Source organism: Aquarana catesbeiana, linkage group LG11 (assembly GCF_042186555.1).
Source record: "Aquarana catesbeiana isolate 2022-GZ linkage group LG11, ASM4218655v1, whole genome shotgun sequence".
Taxonomy (NCBI): domain Eukaryota; kingdom Metazoa; phylum Chordata; class Amphibia; order Anura; family Ranidae; genus Aquarana; species Aquarana catesbeiana.
Genome location: NC_133334.1, coordinates 212,488,990 through 212,507,248, shown reverse-complemented (window position 1 = coordinate 212,507,248; position 18,259 = coordinate 212,488,990).

Genomic DNA, 18,259 nt, shown 5'->3' with positions numbered 1-18,259 from the left:
AACTCAGCTTTACCAATAGCCAATGTCATCAACTGACACAGGGAGCGTTTATTAGAGGGTGGAAAAATGTCACTGGGAACCTGTGGAAGCACAGTCCATCTTTTAAAATAATAAATATTTAAAAAGCAAAGGCATAGTTGCCAACATTGCAAAAAAAAAAATGTGGGACACTTTTTTGGCTGTAGGCGGAGCCATATAATAATTAGGGGGCGGGGCATTTGTTTATAGGCGCAACTTAGCAAAAAATAAAACTGGGCGTGGTTTATGTGAAATGGTGGGTGTGGCTTAAATGGGCGTGTCTCAAAGGGGGTGTGGTTAGAGTCTGAGATGAATGAGGGATGGAGAGGGAAAGAGGGGGAGAGGAATGAAGGGACAGCAGCCCCAGATCCTATACAACAATAGAAATATGTGTATTCTAGAAAGTTTAACAATCATCAGATAAAGATACCCCAAACACCTGGTGTTAACACTTCAATCATCCCAGCACCATGATTGTTATGGTGTCAGGATGATTGAAGCGCATTATTTCTATTATTACATTGTAATTTAAAATTAAATCATTCAACTCAACTCACCATAATGGCGAATCAGTGGGATCTCTGAGCGTGTCACTAGCCACGTCGCCTGCCACAAGCAGAGGCTATCCTTGCATCAGGTGCCACCAGCAGAGTCTGTCCTTGCATCAGGTGCCCCCAGCAGAGTCCGTCCTTGCATCAGGGGTCCCCAGCAGAGTCCGTCCTTGCATCAGGTGCCCCCAGCAGAGTCCGTCCTTGCATCAGGGGTCTCCAGCAGAGTCCGTCCTTGCATCAGGGGTCTCCAGCAGAGTCCACACAGGTGCCCCCAGCAGAGTCCGTCCTCGCATCATGTGCCCCCAGCAGAGTCCGTCCTCGCATCAGGTGCCCCCAGCAGAGTCCGTCCTCGCATCAGGTGCCCCCAGCAGAGTCCGTCCTCGCATCAGGTGCCCCCAGCAGAGTCAGTATAGACACCCTCAGTGCAGACCCCCTCAGTGCAGACCCCCTCCATCAGTGCAGACTCCCTCAGTGCAGACCCCCTCCATCAGTGCAGACCCCCTAAGTGCAGACCCCCCTCCATCAATGCAGATGCCCTCAGTGCAGACCCCCCTCCATCAGCGCAGACCCCCTCAGTGCAGACCCCCCTCCATCAATGCAGGCCCCCTCAGTGCAGACCCCCATCAATGCAGACCCCCTCAGTGCAGACCCCCCATCAGTGCAGACCCCCCTCCATCAATGCAGACGTCCTCAGTGCAGACCCCCCTCCATCAATGCAGGCCCCCCTCCATCAATGCAGGCCCCCTCTATCAATGCAGGCCCCCTCAGTGCAGATCCCCCTCCATCAATGCAGAAGCCCTCGGCAGACCCCCCTCAGTGCAGACCCCCCTCCCATAACACCCCCAGGCCCCAGCACATTACATTACAGCGGCCGCCGGCGCCGTGTGTTCAGTGGAGTGGGGAGGGGGCGATCCGTGCGAGAGGAGAAGCCGATTCATTGGCTGCACGGATCGAGCCCCCTTCCTCTTTCTACTGAACACAAGGGGGAGCGTTCTAGCGGCAGCGGCGGGACCGGCCGCCATTTTTCTGAAGCCTGTTGCAAAAAAATGAAGAATGCAAACATTCCCGAATTTCCCTGGGCAAATCCCGATTCGGGACAGCCTCCGATCGGGACGAGGGTCCCAAAATCGGGATTGTCCCGGGAAAATCGGGACTGTTGGCAACTGTGGCAAAGGTCTCTTGCATACAGGAGTGAAAAACGGCACGTTTACTGATCTGGACATAGATATATTGTTGTCTAAAGCCCTGTTCACATATCATGTATCTGGAGCGTTCAAAGAGCAATTCTCAAACGATTTTGAGTGTCACATAGCGCCAGTACATTCACTTGAATAGGCTGCCCTAAGCACGAACCTTCTGTGATTTCTAAAGACATTGTTTGCCATGATTGATGCGCCATCCTGACGCATGAAAATTGTGGCAGAATCGCATCGCGTTTGGGGTGCCATTAAATAATAATGGCACCCAAATGCGCATTGTGCAGCAATTGCGGATTCCAAACCATGAGGTGTGAATGGAGTCTTGGGCCTGGTTCATACCTATGCAGTTTTGCATATTCCAGGTGCATTTTGCATTTTTCAATACACCTTTTTGATCCATTGAAGTCTATGGAACAAAAAACCAGAAAAAAGTCCCTGACCCTTTCCATAAAATGCACAGATGTGAATGTGATCCATAGGAAACCATGTTAAATGGACTGTAGTGTGTTTCTGCAAAACTGAAAATGCACTAAAAAATGCATAGGTGTGAACCAGGCCTTAGGAACAAAGATCAGTAACACAGAGCCATCAAAAAGAAAATTGTTTTTTTTTTTTACATTTGCAGTAATTTACACAAATACACATGTAATGGTAGGGTGGGCATGCTGATCATTGCCGGGACCTGACAAGGGCTGTGGTCATTTAAAGAATCAAACATTAACCAATTCAGCCCCAGACAATTTGGCTGTCCAAAGACCAGAGCGTTTTTTGCAGTTCGGCACTGCCTCACTTTAACTGACAACGACGCTGTACCCAAACAAAATTGACGTCCTTTTTTTCCCACAAATAGAGCTTTCTTTTGGTGGTATTTGATCGCCTCTGCGGTTTTTATTTTTTGTGCTATAAACAAAAAAAAAAAAGCAACAATTTTGAAAACAAAAATGCAGTATTTTTTAGTTTTTGCTATAATAAATATCCCCCAAAAATATATTAACATTTTTTTTTTTCCTCCGTTTAGGCCGATATGTATTCTTCTACATATTTTTGGTAGAAAAAAAATCGCAATAAGCGATTTATAGCATCTACAAAATAGGGGATAGTTTTATGGCATTTTTATTTTTAATTTTTTTTATTAGTAATGGCGGCGATCTGCGATTTTTATTGGAACTGCGACATTATGGCGGACACAATCGGAAATTTTTGACACATTTTTGGGACCATTGTCATTTATACAGCGATCAGTGCGATTAAAAATGCATTGATTACTGTGTAAATGACACTGGCAGTGAAGGGGTTAACCACTAGGGGCAGTGAAGGGGTTAACCACTAGGGGGCAGTGAAGGGGTTAACCACTAGGGGGCAGTGAAGGGGTTAAGTGTGTCCTAAGGAGTGATTCTAATTGTGAGGGGGCTGGGCTTGAACACACAGGACAGTGATCACTGTTCTCGATCACAGAGAGAGAGCTGTGCATGACATCATGCACAGCTCTCTCTCTCATGTATGCCACCAGAATAAAATTAAAATTAAACAATCCAAATTAATTTGAAGTGCAGACTTTCAGCTTTAATTCAAGGGGTTGAACATAAATATCAAGTACAAATTTTAGGAATTGCAAGCATTTTTATATACAGTCCCCCCATTTTCAGGGGCTCAAATGTAATTGGACAAATCAATTTAATCATAAATAAAACGTTCATTATTATTTTGTTGAGATTCCTTTATTGGCAATGACTGCCTGAAGTCTGGAACCCATGGACATTACCAAAGACTGGGTTTCCTCCTTTCTGATGCTTTGTCAGGCTCTAACTGCAACTGTCTTCAGTTGTTCTTTGTTTGTGGGTCTTTCTGCCTTTAGTTTTGCCTTCAGCAAGTGAAATCACGGAGGACGAGGGGGAAAACATGCAGCAGCGGCTCCAAGAAGTGGTGGCCCGGCCGGGGATGTGGGGGAGGATCTGTGTAACATTACCCAGCTGGAGGACTATATCCTCCATACCAAGGACTCCCTGGAGGCCAGGGCCACCTTCCTGAAGGCTCCCGGGGAGGTGAACAGCTGGAGGCAGTGTCTGGAGTTGTGGTGGAGAGGTCAGCCCGGGGCCCTTAGCTGCTTCCTCTTCGACTGCAATCAGCAGGGAGGTATGTGTGTCAGTGGCTGCCCGCGCCATAGATGGGGTAAGTGCAGGGCTGACCATCCCACGGGGGGAAGGGGGGGTGCGGATGACCAGACTGACCAGGGATACATTGTTTCTCCACTAGGGGGTATAGAGGTAGCCATAGATTTACACTTAGTAGAGTAGGTACATATATACAGATCGATTCCGGCTTCCAGGATGTCTGTGTGAACTTATACTAAATTGTAATATGTTTTGTGAGCACAAGATGGCGAGAATACTGAGTGTTTAACTGCTTGCCGACCAGCCGCCCTCATTATATGGCGGCAGGTCGACTCTCCTAGGCAAATTGCCGTAGCTGTACGGCGGCTCCTGCCCGCTGTGGCAGCGCACCCACGGGTCGGGCAGACTCGATGTCCGCCGGTGACCCGTGATCACGGTATACAGAGGCAGAATGGGGATCTGCCTTTGTAAACAAGGCGGATCCCCATTCTGACAGGAGACATGACAGAGATCCACTGTTCCCAGTGATCGGGAACAGTGATCTCTGTCATGTCCCTGCCAGCCCACCTCCCCTACAGTTAGAACACGCTGAGGGAACACATTAAACCCCTTAAACGCCCCCTAGTGTTAACCCCTTCCCTGCCAGTGACATTTATACAGTAATCAGCGGCTATTTATAGCACTGATCGCTGTATACGTGTCAATGGTCCCAAAAAAGTGTCAAAAGTGTCCGATCTGTCCGCCGCAAAGTCCCGCTAAAAATAGCAGATCGCCGCCATTACTAGTAAAAAAAAAATAAAAATAATAAAAATGCCATAAGTCTATCCCCTATTTTATAGACGCTATAACTTTTGCGCAAACCAATCAATATACGCCTATTGGGATTTTTTTTACCAAAAATATGTAGAAGAATACATATTGGCCTAAACTGAGGGAAAAAAAATGTTTTTTTATATATTTTTTGGGGATATTTATTACAGCAAAAAGTAAAAAAATAATGCTTTTTTTTCAAAAATGTCGCTATTTTTTGTTTATAACAAAAACATGTAGAAGAATATATATCGGCCTTAACCTATGAATACATTTATTTATTTATTTATTTTTGGATGTGTATTATAGCAAAAAGTTTTTTAAATTGTGGCTCTTTGTATATAGCACAAAAAATAAAAACCGCAGAGGTGATCAAATACCACCAAAAGAAAGCTCTATTTGTGGGAAAAAAAGGACATCGATTTTGTTTGTATACAGCGTCGCACGATTGCGCAATTGTCAGTTAAAGGGACGCAGTGCCGTATCGCAAAAAAATGGCCTTGTCATTAAGGGGTCAAATCCTTCCGGGGCTGAAGGGGTTAATCAATATCTAATTTGTCAAGCTCTTTAATGACACTTGGACATTGGTATAGTAATACCTTTTTTAGTACTATAAACATGCTTACAATATTTGAGGTAATTAATTCCTAGTTTTCCATCTTTCATCTTTATTACCATTTCTATGCACTTTTTTTTATGCCTTGGCCGCTGCTAGTCCTTGCATACCTCTGCATGTTAGGACTATTACAAATTGGAGTACGCATTTTAATATATGTGAATTGGGGGCAGGCTATAAAAACTTGGTGCCCGTATCTACCTTTTCACTATCTATTATGTACTGGGTGCGTGCTGGCCCCTTATCTTTATTTTTTATTTATGTACATATTACTCCCTCTGTAGTCTTATGTAGCTTCTATCTGCAATAGCCTGCACTGAACGTTTTTACATCTTACCTCCGGTGTTCCAGTATGAGATTTGAGTAGTGGCTTCCTCCCTTGCTTTTTTTATGGGAGGACTATGATGAACTGGCACCCGCATAGTAGTCTATGGCCCCTTTCACACTGAGGCAGTTTGCAGGCGGTATTGCGCTAAAAATACCGCCTGCAAACCGCTCCTAAACAGCCTCCGCTGTTTGTTCAGTGTGAAAGCCCGAGGGCTTTCACACTGAAGCGGTGCGCTGGCAGGACGGTGAAAAAAGTCCTGCAAACCGCTTCTTTGGAGCGGTGAAGGAGCGGTGTATTCACCGCTCCTAAACCGCTCCTGCCCATTGAAATCAATGGGACAGCGCGGCTATACCGTGGCAATACCGCGGCTATAGCCGCGCTGTATGAGGGATTTTAACCCTTTTTCGGCCGCCAGCGGGGGTTAAAACCGCACCGCTAGCGGCCGAATACCACTGCAAGAACGACGGTACAGCAGCGCTAAAAATAGCGATGTTGTACCGCCGACGCCCCCACCGCCCCAGTGTGAAAGGGGCCTAAGGGAAGAAGCGGCGGGCCACAAGAAAATGTCACCCAAATGAATTAGTTAACCATTTATTATATAAAGCCCTGGAATGTCACTGGGAACTTTTTCCTTTGAAGAAGTCATATGACATGTCAGGAAATACGTCAGTGCGGGGCCTAGTGACATCACAACAAGGAGGTTTGATCCTGGTTGTTTTGTTTTCTATCAACACCCTTTATGTGCCATGTATGTGATCTGAGTTTACAAGTACCAGTGCACCACAAAATGTGAGTTTTTATATTTTATATTGGCCTTTATTAAAGTTTTTATAAGGATTCAGCACTATGTCAGTCCTCTCTATTCTATGTGAGCAATGCTGCACAAGACTGGTATAGGACATATTGCAAGCACCTAGCAGGAGCCAGGACCATCAGGATTATTGCAAGTACCAATAGAGAATAATACCATCCACTAGAGGATTTTACACCCCTTAAAGTGGAAGGCGCATGGTGACCTGTATTAGGTCCAAAGTGGAGGTGAGTGCATAAGAGTGAAGGTGGAGGAACACTGAAGGTGTTTGTGTGTCTGCCCTGTACCATCTAATCCTCTGGATGTCTTTGGACTGCACTTTTTAACCATTGGAGTCTACTGCTTTATTGGTTTGTATGGTTCCACTCATGGACTCTACCACTGTGATGATGTTCTATTGTAATGTTATTAGGAGTATTTTTTATTTAAAGTGACAGTTTGAGTGACTTCACCTAAATGATTTGCATTTTTAATATTCTTTTTAATTTTTGTCATTACTTTATTATGTTAATTGATTTATTGTATTGCTGCCTATCACAGAAGGTTCACACATAAGGTATATAAAGTTTATTTACCACTTAGGGGAGCGCTGTTCCAATCTTTACACTAAACCAAAAACACTAATTAATTTTTAATATTCAAAGCAAACTCCCCCATCCATCCATGTCTCTATCTATGCTTTATTTTGTTGAGAAATCACTTTAAAAACACCCCCCTAGCATTTGTGGCCATCAACCGTTTTGAGCAGGGGCAATGATTCATGTAACATTTACTTCCTGGATTCCATCTGCCTTTAGCTCAGGCCTGCATAAGTGTGTGCTTATTTGAGAAAAACCCTCCTCCCCTCCCGAAGACTCCAACATAATTTGCCTAGGCAAGAAACCAGGAAGTAACTGAAGAAATGGTAAAAAAAAAAACTTTAAAACAATTAATATGGTATACTTTTCCATCTATTTACTAAGACTAGCAACATAAGGATTAAAAATAATGTTGATTGATTATGTTGATTAACTGAGACAAGTAAACACTATAGACGGAAATGCTTTATTCATATTTCATATCTGAGGTTTACAATCACTTTACGTGTTCTAAAAATCTAACCTTACTAGCAGTGCACATGGAGGAATCTATCACTGCTGACCATTGCATATAAACAAATCAGGCTTAAAGTGGTTGTAAAGTCAGAAGGTTTTTTTTTTTTATTTTAAAAAGTCTTCTGTGTGCTTGCTGTGGGGGCACTCAGCAGGAAGGAGGGGCCAGGAGAGCCTGTGGGGGACCAGAGAAGAGGGGGATGCCGGCTGCTGTGTGCAAAACCATTCCACAGAGCAGGTAAGTATAACATATTTGTGATTTTTAAATGAAAAAAAAAATGGAGACTTTAGTATTAGTTTTATTTTCGTAATAAGACAAATGAATCCACTGACAAGAGCTATAAAGATATATATTTTTATTATTTCCTGAAATGAAAATACATACAAGAGCCTATAATAAAAATCACAAAGCCGTGTTATTTACACACATTTTCTTGTTTCCGCACTTAAGAATGTTGCGAATCCTCATTCTTCCAGCAGTGGCAGTGAGCAGTCCTTCCATTAGAGCCCTTGCACACTGGGGCGGTTTGCAGGCGCTATTGCGCTAATAATAGCGCCTGCAAACCGCCCCAAAAGTGCCGCTGCATGTATTCCTGTGTGAAAGCCCCGAGGGCTTGCACACTGGAGCGATGCGCTGGCAGGACGGTAATAAAAGTCCTGCTAGCAGCATCTTCGGAGCGGTGAAGGAGCGGTGTGTATACCGCTCCTTTACCGCTCCTGCCCATTGAAATCAATGGGACGGCACGGCTATACCGCCGGCAATGCGCCTCTGCAGAGGCGCTTTGCGGTGGTTTTTAACCCTTTCTCGGCCGCTAGCGGGGGGTAAAACCGCCCCGCTAGCGGCCGCATACCGACGGTAAAACGCCGCTATTAATAGCGGCGTTTTACCGCTGACGCCGCCCCAGTGTGCAAGGGCTCATATACTGAAGGGGTATCCCATGAGCACCATCCAGTGCTGTAATACTAAAGAAGGGCTTATTCACATCATGTCCATTGAGCTGCATTTTGCTGCACACCTCCACACATGTACAGCATGTCCCCTAGGAAACTATTGTATTCTATGTGCCCTGTTCACACCATGCATGTGTGTTGTTGTGCAGTAAACGGACACGGTGTGAAGAAGCTCTGTGCCGATTCACACATAATACAGTGACTGGCATTTTTTGTGCACTGGAAGAACGCCAGTCACACAGTTGTTATCTATGTGCCCTGTGTGCTCTGCAATGCAGCCTGGAGCCGCAGTAAAATGCAGACATGCTGCACTGTATCGTAACACACAGGAAGGCACTACATATTACTGTACAGCAGCTCATCACACTGCACTGCTCTACGGTGACATAAATGATGTGTTAATTTATGCGCTCCACATAAAGTTCACACAAAAAAGAGAGAAAAAAAAGAGCTGTGTGATGCGGTAGAATGTGCATCGCCCCGCCTCCTAAAGAAAGCTATTTGTGGGGAAAAATTTGCATCATTTTATTTGGATACAGCGTGGCATGACCGTGCAATTTGTCAGTTAAAGTGACACAGTGCCAAATCGCAAAAAAATGGCCTGGTCATGAAGAGGGGGTAAACCTTCCTGGGCTGAAGTGGTTAAACTGAATGGGTTGTCTTACAAGGTGACCATTTACAATCACTTTAACTAAAAAAAGTCCCTTCTGTTGCTCTCACCCTCTTAATCTCCAAATTCCTTTTTTTTACCCTGTGATGTGACTTCCTGTTGGAGGGTGGCTACATTCATTCTCCATGGTCCCCACTGTACGCAAGAGCATAGCCTCTCTCTCTCTCTCTGTTTCTCACTCCTGGGATGGACAGTGGACTATGAGATTTTCAGTGTACATAGAGCAATGTGTGTGTATGGATTTAAAAAAATATATATTATTTAGTTTCATTAAAAAAAATCTGGCCTCCTCCTCTAATAGCCAGCCATTCATGTTCTGTCTTTGTTAAAAAAATGACACTAAACTTTTTTTTTTTAAATATCCAATTTAAGTATGTGTTCTTAACCCAAAAAGTGATTTTTACTGATCTCAGACTTCTCCAAATCTCCATATTTTATTTTTTTTGATCCGACTTCCTGCTGTGGGCTATGAGCTTTGGACTATGAGCTTTGGACTTTAGGCTATGGGCTTATGCTCTGGGATATGGGCTTTCGACTAGGAGGTTTGGACTTTAGGATATGGGCTTTAGACTTTAGGATATGGGCTTTAGACTTTATGCTCGGGCCTATAGGCTATGGGCTTTGGGCTATGGGCTTCCTTCTCCCCTTATAGCCGTCCAATCACGCTGCTTTTGTGTAAGTTGGTAAAGAAGTGACACTAAACTCTGGTCCGTTTATTATTTTTTTATGATCCAACTTCCTGAAAAGGGCTTTGGGCTAGGGCTATGAACTTTGGGCTATGGGCTTTGCAGTGTACATAGAGCAGTGAACATGACTGCAAATAACATGCACTGCTTGTTTTAAAACAGACATGAGGGAAAAAGGAGGGATGTAGTAGGACTATTAACTAGTGGATGTGTATGAATTTCTACTGAAAAAAATATATTATTTAGTGTATAAAAAAAACAAAAAACTAAAAATCTGGCCTCCTCCATCCCCTAATAGCCGGCCAATCACTCTGCTGTTTTGTTAGATGGTAAGAAGTGACTCTAAACACTGGTTTAAAAATATAATTATTTCAGGTATGTGTTCTTAACCAAAAAAAGTACTTTTTACTGATTTCAGACTTCTCCAAATCCCCATCTGTTTTTTTTTTCTAATCTAACTTCCTGAAATGGGCTTTGGGCTGCAGTATAGATTTGTGGGGTTAATGGAGGATGACAGAAGGAGGCAAAAATGTACAGACGCAATTTCATGAAAAATACTTTACAAGGACATTAACTAGAATGTGTGTGTGTGTGTCTCTCTCTCTCTCTCTATATATATATATATCTATATCTATAATATAATTAATATAATTTTATTTTTTATTTTTTTCAAGCAAACAGAAGTGAGGGGAAAGGGAGAGGTTCAGAGGATGTGACAAGGAAATGATTTCATTCGAAATAAATTACAGAGAAATGGAGTAGTGGATCTGTATGGATTATTTAAAATATTATATATTTAGTGTCATTAAAAAAAAAAAAAAAACGGCCTCATCCATCCCCTAATAGCCGGCCAATCACTCTCCTTTTTTGTTAGATAGTAAAGTGATGCTAACCTCTGGTTTAAAAAAAATATCCAATTCAGGTATGTGTTTTTAACCCTAAAAAAGTGATTTTTACTGGTTTCAGACTCAAAATCTCCATATTTTTTTTTTTTTAATTCGACTTCTTGCTGTGGGCTGTGTACATAGAGCAGTGTACATAACTGCCACGAACGTGCACTGCTTGTTCCAAACAAACAGAAGTGAAGGGGAAAATGAGAGGTGTGGGAGCTCATGGAGGATGTTGCAGTACAAGGAAGCAGAAAAACAAATTCAGTGGTAATTGTCTGGGAGCCTCCACCCGCGAGCATGAGGCTGCATCAGGGTGAAGGGACTCCTTTTCAGTGGTAATGGTCTAAGAGCCTCCAGCCACACGCTAGAGGCTGCGTCAGGGTGAAGAGACTCCTTTTCAGTGTTAATGGTCTAGGAGCCTCCACCCACGAGCTCGAGATTGCATCAGGATGAAGGGACTCCTTTTCGGTGGTAATGGTCTGGGAGCCTTCACCCGAAAGCTAGAGGCTACGTCAGGGTGAAGAGACTCCTTTTCAGAGGTAATGGTCTGGGAGCCTCTACCCACGATCTAGAGGCCGTGTCAGGGTGGAGGGACTCCTTTTCGGTGGTCATTGTCTGGGAGCCTCCACCCGTGAGTTAGAGGCCGCATTGGGGTGGAGGGACTCCTTTTCGGCGGTAATTGTCTGGGAGCCTCCACCCGCGACCTAGAGGCCGCCTCAGGGTGGTGGGACTCCTTTTCGGTGGTAATTGTCTGGGAGCCTCCACCCGCGATCTAGAGGCCGCCTCGGTGGAGGGACTTCTTTTCGGTTGTAATTGTCTGGAAGCCTCCACCCGCGTCCTAGAGGCCGCGTCAGGGTGGAGAGACTCCTTTTCGGCGGTAATTGTCTGGGAGCCTCTATCCGCAAGCTAGAGGCTACGTCAGGGTGAAGGGACTCCTTTTCAGTGGAAATGGTCTGGGAGCCTCCACCCTCAAACTCGAGGCTGCATCAGGATGAAGGGACTCCTTTTCGGTGGTAATGGTCTGGGAGCCTCCACCCGCGAGCTAGAGGCTGCGTCAGGATGAAGTACTCCTTTTCGGTGATAATGGTCTGGGAGCCTCCACCCACGAGCTAGAGGCTACGTCAGGGTGAAGGGACTCCTTTTCGTTGGTAATGGTCTGGGAGCCTTCACCTGAAAACTAGAGGCTGCAGCAGGTTGAAGGGACTCCTTTTCGCTGGTAATGGTCTGGGAGCCTCCACCCACGAGCTAGAGGCTGCGTCAGGATGAAGGGACTCCGTTTCGGTGGTAATGGTCTGGGAGCCTGCACCCACAAGCTTGAGGCTGAGTCAGGATGAAGGGACTCCTTTTCGGTGGTAATGGTCTGGGAGCCTCCACCCACGAGCTAGAGGCTGCGTCAGGGTGAAGGGACTCATTTTCGGTAGTAATTGTCTGGGAGCCTTCACCCGAAAGCTAGAGGCTGCGTCAGGATGAAGGGACTCCTTTTCGGTGTTAATGGTCTAGGAGCCTTCACCTGTGAGCTAGAGGCTGTGTCAGGGTGAAGGGACTCCTTTTCGGTGGTAATGGTCAGGGAGCCTCCACCAGCGAGCTTGAGAATGCGTCAGGATGAAAGGACTCCTTTTCGGTGGTAATGGTCTGGGAGCTTCCACCCGCAAGCTTGAGGCTGCATCAGGGTGAAGGGACTCCTTTTCGGTGGTAATGGTCTGGGAGCCTTCACCCGAAAGCTAGAGGCTACGTCAGGGTGAAGGGACTCCTTTTCGGTGGTAATGGTCTGGGAGCCTCCACCCGCGAGCTCGAGGCTGCATCAGGATGAAGGGACTCCTTTTCAGTGGTAATGGTCTGGAAGCCTTCACCCGAAAGCTAGAGGCTGTGTCAGGATGAAGGGACTCCTTTTCGGTGGTAATGGTCTGGGAGCCTCCACCCATGAGCTAGAGGCTGCGTCAGGGTGAATGGACACCTTTTCGGTAGTAATGGTCTGGGAGCCTCCACCCATGAGCTAGAGGCTGCATCAGGATGAAGGGACTCCTTTTCGGTGGTAATGGTCTGGGAGCCTCCACCCATGAGCTAGAGGCTGCATCAGGATGAAGGGACTCCTTTTCGGTGGTAATTGTCTGGGAGCCTTCACCTGAAAGCTAGAGGCTGCGTCACGATGAAGGGACTCCTTTTCGGTGGTAGTGGTCTGGGAGCCTTCACCCGCAAGCTCGAGGCTGCGTCAGGGTGAAGGGACTCCTTTTCGGTGGTAATGGTCAGGTAATGGTTCAGGAGTTAACAGAGGATGTGACAAGGAAATGATTTAATTAAAAATAAATTACAGTGACATGGAGTAGTGGATCTGTATGGATTATTTAAAATATTATATATTTAATGTCATGAAAAAAAAATCTGGCCTCCTCCATCCCATAATAGCTGGCCAATCAATCTCCTTTTTTGTTAGATGGTAAAAATGTGATGCTAAACTCTGGTTTAAAAAAATATCCAATTCGGGTATGTGTTATTAACCCCAAAAAAGTGATTTTTACTGGTTTCAGACTCCTCTAAATCTCCATATTTTTTTGTGATCTGACTTCCTGCTGTGGGCTGTGGGCAGTGTACATAGAGCAGTGTAAATAACTGCAACAAACGTGCACTGCTTGTTCTAAACAAACAGAAGTGAAAGGGAAAATGAGAGGTGTGGGAGCTCATGGAGGATGTTGCAGTACAAGGAAGTAGAAGAACAAATTCAGTGGTAATGGCCTGGGAGCCTCCACCCGCGAGCTCGAGGCCGCATCAGGGTGAAGGGACTCCTTTTCGGTGGTAATGGTCAGGTAATGGCTCAGAAGTTAACAGAGGATGTGACAAGGAAATGATTTCATTAAAAATAAATTACAGAGACATGGAGTAGTCGATCTGTATGGATTATTTAAAATATTTTATATTTAGTGTCATGAAAAAAAAATCCGGCCTCCTCCATCCCCTAATAGCCGGCCAATCACTCTACTTTTTTGTTAGATGGAGCCTCCACCCGTGCGCTAGAGGCTGCGTCAGGGCGGAGGGACTCCTTTTTGGTGGTAATTGTCCGGGAGTCTCCACCTGCGATCTAGAGGCCGCGTCAGGGTGAAGGGACTCCTTTTCGGTTTTAATTGCCTAGGAGCCTCCACCCGCGAGCTAGAGGCCGCTTTAGGGTGGAGGGACTCCTTTTCGGTGGTAATTGCCTGGGAGCCTCCACCCGCGAGCTAGAGGCCGCTTTAGGGTGGAGGGACTCCTTTCCGGTGGTAATGGTCAGGTAATGGCTCAGAAGTTGACAGAGGATGTGACAAGGAAATTATTTCATTAAAAATAAATTACAGAGACGTGGAGTAGTCGATCTGTATGGATTATATAAAATATTTTATATTTAGTGTCATGAAAAAAAAAAATCCTGCCTCCTCCATCCCCTAATAGTCGGCCAATCACTCTACTTTTTTGTTAGATGGAGCCTCCACCCGTTCGCTAGAGGCTGCGTCAGGGCGGAGGGACTCCTTTTCGGTGGTAATTGTCCGGGAGCCTCCATTCGCGATCTAGAGGCCGCGTCAGGGTGAAGGGACTCCTTTTCGATTTTAATTGCCTAGGAGCCTCCACCCGCGATCTAGAGGTCACATCAGGGTGAAGGGACTCCTTTTCGGTGGTAATTGTCTGGGAGCCTCCACCTGCGAACTAGAGGCCGCGACAGGGTGAAGGGACTCCTTTTCGGTGGTAATTGTCTGGGAGCCTCCACCCGCGAGCTAGAGGCTGTGTCAGGGTGAAGGGACTCCTTTTCTGTGGCAATTGTCTGGGAGCCTCCACCCGCGAGCTAGAGGCCGCGTCAGGGTGAAGGGACTCCTTTTCGGTGGTAGTTGTCTGGGAGCCTCCACCCACGATCTAGAGGCCGCATCAGGGTGAAGGGACTCCTTTTCGGTGGTAATTGTCTGGGAGCCTCCACCCGCGAGCTAGAGGCCGCGTCAGTGTGAAGGTACTCCTTTTTGGTGGTAATGGTGTGGGAGCCTCCAGTAAGAAATGAATTAACCACTTCAGCCCCGGAAGGATTTACCCCCTTCCTGACCAGGGCACTTTTTACAATTTGGTACTGCGTCACTTTAACTGCTAATTGCGCGGTCATGCAATGCTGTACCCAAACAAAATTTGCGTCCTTTTCTTCCCACAAATAGAGCTTTCTTTTGATGGTATTTGATCACCTCTGCGATTTTATATTTTTTGCGCTATAAACGGAAAAAGACCGAAAATTTTGAAAAAAATGATATTTTCTACTTTTTGTTATAAAAAAAATACAATAAACTCAATTTTAGTCATACATTTAGGCCAAAATGTATTCGGCCTCATGTCTTTGGTAAAAAAAAGTCAATAAGCGTATAACTATTGGTTTGCGCAAAAGTTATAGCGTCTACAAACTAGGGTACATTTTCTGGAATTTACACAGCTTTTAGTTTATGACTGCCTATGTCATTTCTTGAGGTGCTAAAATGGCAGGGCAGTACAAGACCCCAAAAAGGGAGTGGTGGTTGCGTTGTGATAGAAGGGGAATAGGGAAAAGGAAGAGGCGGACTATACTAAAGCGCATACACAATAGATGCCAAATAACCTAAGTACATGAGTCAGATACATCAAAAAAAGACTCACGGATGCAGATATATAAATGTAAGGGTATATGTAAAAGCATATAAAAACACTAAAACATAATAGTGCATACAGAGAATGCTGACATCAAAAAATATACAAACAAACAGTGCACATAGGTGTGTGAATCAAAATAATGGGTGCATAAGCCCAGAAAACATCAGGTAAAAACCCTTATTGAGTGTATCAATATGCTGGCACTGTAAACAGTTAATAACATAAAAAACAGATATATGGTAATCAGAAAAATTATATCAGTAAAAGTATATGAACATTATAAAATAAATAGTCCCAGTGAATATGTGCTAGTATCACGCCAGCACGTGGCAACTTGTAAGTGGTAAATCCAAGGAATAACAACAGTCCCACCACCAAATATGACACTTCTAAATGCAAACCAAATGTCAGTGGTGAAAAAGGGGGGTTTCTTCAGTGAGGACACCTCCGTGTTCACAGGCCGCTTACCTTACTGCTGTAAGGTATACAGCATATGTGGTGAAAGGTCAGCGAATGGAATAGTCCGGTAGTACAGTAGGTGACGATGGTTGAGTATGCAGTATGGCATATGGAGAGATAAAAAACGAACAGCATATAGTATAATTCCGTGACGTCTGAGGGGGGGGTAGCAGGGCACAGAAGGGGAGGGGGAAGGGGAGGGGGGGTTGCACTCACTTGTAAAAAATGAGCGCAGGCCTCAACCCACGAGCGACGAGCTCGTATGCCTCCAAATGCTGGCTACAGTCCTCAGTCTGTCCCCGCTTTCTGCTCCTCACAGCTCGTCAGGCAGAGTCAAAGTGTGCGGTATAAAAATGGGAAAGCACACATAGCGTGATCCCATATAGAATACAATTTATTGAGTAGAAAAAGTCCCATAAACTTACATTTAAAAACCGGCTGGGGGGTAATACATCCACGAGCGCCGAGCTCGTCACACTCAGCTAGTTTGTGGCAGCGTCCCGTGCTCCTAATGTCTTTGGTAAAAAAAATGTCAATAAGCGTATAATTATTGGTTTGCGCAAAAGTTATAGTGTCTACAAACTAGGGTACATTTTCTGGAATTTACACAGCTTTTAGTTTATGACTGCCTATGTCATTTCTTGAGGTGCTAAATGGCAGGGCAGTACAAGACCCCCCCAAATGACCCCATTTTGGAAAATAGACACCCCAAGGAAATTGCTGAGAGGCATGTTGAGCCCATTGAATATAATTTTTTTTTGTCCCAATTGATTGAATAATGACAAGAAAAAAAAAAAAATTACAGAAAGTTGTCACTAAATGATATATTGCTCACACAGGCCATGGGCATATGCGGAATTGCACCCCAAAATATATTTAGCTTTCTAAGGGCGTAAATTTTTGATTTCACACCTCACTACCTATCACAGTTTTGAAGGCCATAAAATGCCAAGATGGCACAACCCCCCCCCCCCCCCCAAATGACCCCATTTTGGAAAGTAGACACCCCAAGCTATTTGCTGAGAGGCATGTTGAGTCCATGGAATATTTTATATTTTGCCACAAGTTGCAGGAAAGTGACAATTTTTTTTTTTTTTGCACAAAGTTGTCACTAAATGATATATTGCTCAAACATGCCATGGGCATATGTGGAATTACACCCCAAAATACATTCTGCTGCTTCTCCTGAGTACGGGGATACCACATGTGTGAGACTTTTTGGGAGTCTAGCTGCATACGGGGCCCCGAAATTCAATCACTGCCTTCAGGATTTCTAAGGGCGTAAATTTTTGATTCACTCCTCACTACCTATCACAGTTTCGAAGGCCATAAAATGCCAAGATAGCAAACCCCCCCCCCCCCCAAATGACCCCATTTTGGAAAGTAGACACCCCAAGCTATTTGCTAAGAGGCATGGTGAGTATTTTGCAGCTCTCATTTGTTTTTGAAAATGAAGAAAGACAAGAAAAAAAATTTGTTTTTTTTCAATTTTCAAAACTTTGTGACAAAAAGTGAGGTCTGCAAAATACTCACTATACCTCTCAGCAAAAAGCTTGGGGTGTCTACTTTCCAAAATAGGGTAATTTGGGGGGTTTTGTGCCACCTGGGCATTCCATGGCCTCCGAAACTGTGATAGGCAGTGAAGAGTGAAATCAAAAATTTACGCCCTTAGAAAGCCTGAAGGCGGTGCTTGGTTTTCGGGGTCCCGTACGTGGATAGGCTCCCAAAAAATCTCACACATGTGGTATCCCCGTACTCAGGAGAAGCAACAGAATGTATTTTGGGGTGTAATTTCACATATGCCCATGGCACGTTTGAGCAATATATCATTTAGTGACAACTTTGTGCAAGAAAATAAAATAAAATTTGTCTTTTTCCCGCAACTTGTGTCACAATATAAAATATTCCATGGACTCGATATGCCTCTCAGCAAATAGCTTGGGGTGTCTACTTTCCAAAATGGGGTCATTTGCGGGGGTTTTGAGCGGTCCTGGCATTTTATGCACAAAATTTAGAAGCTTATGTCACACATCACCCACTCTTCTAACCACTTGAAGACAAAGCCCTTTCTGACAATTTTTGTTTACATGAAAAAAATATTTTTTTTTGCAAGAAAATTACTTTATACCCCCAAACATTATATATTTTTTAAAGCAAATGCCCTACAGATTAAAATGGTGGGTGTTTCATTTTTTTTTTCACACAGTATTTGCGCAGCAATTTTTCAAACGCATTTTTTTGGGAAAAAACACACTTTTTTAAATTTTAATGCACTAAAACATACTATATTGCCCAACTGTTTGATGAAAGAAAGATGATCTTAGGCCGAGTACATGGATACCAAGCATGACATGCTTTTAAATTGCGCACAAACGTGCAGTGGCGACAAACTAAATACATTTTTAAAAGCCTTTAAAAGCCTTTACAGGTTACCACTTTAGATTT